Source organism: Petaurus breviceps, unplaced genomic scaffold, assembly GCF_028583685.1.
Source record: "Petaurus breviceps papuanus isolate PSGF00001 unplaced genomic scaffold, PetGlider_PUasm1.0 90977, whole genome shotgun sequence".
NCBI lineage: Eukaryota > Metazoa > Chordata > Mammalia > Diprotodontia > Petauridae > Petaurus > Petaurus breviceps.
The window spans coordinates 33,502,343-33,506,488 of NW_027187391.1; positions in this window are offsets into that span (position 1 = coordinate 33,502,343).

Sequence of the window (4,146 nt, forward strand, 5' to 3'; positions counted from 1 at the left end):
ACTTTCTAACAATTAATTATTCCATAATGGATTCCTCATTGGTAGTGAAAGTCTATTGAACAGCGCCTAAATGTCCACTTTGGGGGCATGCTGTAGGTGGGATTCATGGTTTAAATAGAGGTTGAAGAAATGATTTCTTGAGGTCCTTTTCAATTCTGAATCTATCATCCAATATGATTATGTCCCTAAGTACAGCATTATATTATGATTTAGTATACCATTGAAAACTAATAAATTGAGTTTATATTTAATCTAGCAACAAATATTTATAAATTTCCAAATATGTCATAGGCACCATCTCCCTTCCCAAGTGGTGCAAGTCATGGTCCTTTCTCTCAAGGACCTCATAACCTAGTCAAGGCTACTGAGCATACACAAATAAAGAGTTACTATATTAAAAGTACCAGATTTTTCACACTGGAGATTCTCGTATGAGGTATCTTAATTCCTACACCACATAGTATCACTACAGATATAACATATATATATATATATATAAATGTATACATACATATATACATGTATATATAGTTTAATACTACTGGTGAAATGTTACATCCAATAATCTAGTATATCCTTCAGTTAAATCATTGATTTTTCTCTTTTTATTTCTAATTTTTAATAGAAATTTCTCCAAGGACTTAGTATCTATAAAATTTATCCTTCCCTAAGTGGTAGAGCATGAAACTACAGATATTTTATTTTTCATAGAGCTAGAAACATGAAGCAACAGAATATAGGACATGACATGTTACAAGGACAAAGAAATAGGGGCGAGTCAATGAGAAAACAAACTGTGCCATGTGTGATCTTGCTTTTATAACTTTCTAAATATAATCTAAGAAAGGCAGAAGACTAAGCGACTCTGACAAGATGACCGTAGCTCCAGTGATTCATTTGTAAATAACTCTGAGACTCATAAGATGATGCTTTCAAATAAACTTAGAATGTGGCTCTTTAAGATCAATGCCTAGTGGCTACCTTATAAGACATAAGTTCTCTTTCCATTTCAACCAAAAGCCACCCCTCCTTCTTTAGAATTCTAATGGCATTTAGTTTGTGTCTTGATATGCACCTTCACAGCTTTTTGCGGCAACATATAATGGTGGGTGAAAGGAAGACAGTTTCTGGTGTATAGTGGGAGGTTAAATGGTGTATTGGGAAGGACAAACTTGTAGTCAAAAGATCCCAGTTTTATTCCCAGTTCTGTCATTTATTGGTTGAGTAGTGATTTTTCTTATTAAATTAATAAGTTGGCTTTCTGTTAGTTGTCAGTTGTATAATTTTTCTAATCCCATATCTCCCTGTATAAAATCAGAATAATCATATTTATACTATCAATCTCTTAGGCCTGTAGTGAGGATTAAATTAGGAACCAAAAATTCACATTTATTTAGAATTATTTAGACTATATGTACACAATCTCTCTCTATATATGTATGTATATCTGTGTATGTATGTATGTATGTATACACACATATATATTGCACACACTAAAGTATACTGTGTGTGTGTAGTATACCTTAGAGTTCTAAATAAATGTTAGTTTTTGATTCCTGATTTAATCCTCATTATAGCCCTGAGATCAATAGTATAAATATGACTACCTGATTTTATGGAGGAAGAAGTGGGATTTGAAAATATATACATATAGAAAATATAAATGCACATACACATGTATACATACACATATATGAATTATAAATATTGTATATCCATATGTATTAGTTCATTTGATCTAAGAGATTGATGTTATTATTTTCATTGGAAAAACTAAAGCCTAGACACATTGAGAATTCTCTGCCACATCTCCCCTAAATCCATCTGCTAAATATATTCAATTACTTATATAAGCTGGGCAAGATACCCTCTCCCCCAGAGATTCCTTTTCAGAGTGACAACTTCTTTATTAAACAATTCAATATTAGTCATCAAAACTCTTGTTTAACTACTGCTATGATCTGACTATAACACTTCCAAAACCACAGTATATAGTACTGGCATCTACCATTAAACAAAACGTAGACTACTTAGTAAAGCTTCAAAAGAAAGGATTATATTTGAGAGGTACAATACTAGTATACTGGTAGTGTTGTGGAAAAACAGGTACACTCAGTTTCTGGTAGAATCACAGATTTGTTGGATCTTATGGGAGAGCCATCTGGCAGAAGGTCACAAATGTTATAAAAATAACCATACCCTTTGACTGCAGCATATCATGAAAATATTATTTAAAAAAACAAAAGTAACAGCAACAAAAAGCAATATGTTCAAGGATTTGGAAAGTGGTTTAATGATAATTGCAAAAAAGGTGAAAGAAGCCTAAATGTACAATAATAGGAGAATGATTAAATAAATGGTTAAATGCAATGTGGCTCATTGGAATTAAGAGAAATCTTAGAAATATAAGGAAATCTAGAATGATGTTTAAGAAATAAACAAAAAAGGAAACAGAAGAACACACTAAGAAGATAAAAGGAGAAAATAAATGACAATGAATGGAAAAAAATTATTTTCAAGAAAATGACTAAAAATTGTTATGATACTTGATGTATAAAAGCAATAAATGCAAATGTAAAGAGTTATCAAAAAACTTTAGTGGTTAGTACTGATGTTCAATATTAAGGTTTTTAATAAAATATTTAATTTTTTTAAATGTGCTTGTACACCTCCCCCCCCCCACACACACACACACACACTTACAAAAGGAAGGAGGATCTTTGGTATAGTGGAAGACCTGGGTACAACTTCTGTCACTGTGACTTAGTCCTTATATCATTTTTACATTTCTGGGTCTTAGTTTCCCTATCTGTAAAATAAGATGTTTGGAATAAATGACCTCTAAAGTTATTTCAAGCTCTAGACTCTCTAACCTTTGCAAAAAGGTTAAAAACAGCAACAAAATGTGGTGACTCTTGCTTATTGAAAAATTCTTAATGTGGCAGTGGCTGTCTTGACCATCAATCAGTTCCTTTGCCAATAGTTTTGAAATGAGAGAGATTAAAATGAAGGAAAACAGCAAAGAAAATATGACTCAACATGCTAAGTTTTTGTTAAGCATAGGCTTACTACATTTGGAAAAATACACTGTGGTATGTTTTTTTTTTTAATCGTGTCTCCACATTAGGTTTGGCTTTGATGTGGTATAGTTATTGACTTGACCATGAAGGAGCAGTAAAATGAATCCAACCTTTGTGAAGTTTCCTTGAGCTTTGTCATCAGTCAGAGAGCTGTATGGAATTTATTAGTGCAATTAAAGCCATGATATTCTCAAGGAGCAGCAAAGTAAAAATCAATCCTTTCATTATCTTTCAATTTCAGTATTCAATTCAAAAATTATAGGAAGGATAAACATAATAATCAAGGCTTAAAATATCATATGTGTAATTCATATGATGACTTTGTATAATTAGTTACTTGTTAACCATTTGTTAGGTCATTTTTCAGTTGTGTCTGACTCTCTATGACCCAATTTGGGGTTTTCTTGACAAAGAGACTGAAATGGTTTGCCATTTCCTTCTCCAGGTTATAGCTGAGGAAACCAAGGCAAACTGGGTTAAGTGACTTGCCCAGAGTCACACAGCTAGTAAGGTCTGAGACCAGATTTGGACTTAGGGAAATGAATCTTCCTGACTTCAGGACCAGCATTCTAACCACTGCTCTACCTAGCTTCCTCAGTTAGTGACCATATACAATACAAATAAATGCCCATTAAGTTTATTCTCATATGATTTCTCCCTATTTTTGTCAGGCTTATGTTAATTTCATTCTTTCATCTTCATTCTTCAGTATAGACTGATACTCATATAAGGTGCCTTTTTTTAAGAAAAAAAGGCGGTATGAATTAATATTATAATGAAGCATATTTTCGTTTGGATATTCCATGAATAATCTTATAAAGTTCTAATTTGTTCACTCATTTTTATATTAGTCTTTTTACTAGGGGTAGTTAGGTGGTACAGTGGATGGAGTGCCAGGCCTGGAGTCAGGAAGATCTGAGTTCAAATCCAGCCTCAGGTACTCACTAGCTGTGTGACCTTTAGTCACACAAGTCACTTAAACAGTTTGCCTCAGTTTCCTCATCTGTAAAATGATCTGGAGAAGGAAATGGCAAACCATTCCGGTATCTTTGCCAAGAATCTTTGC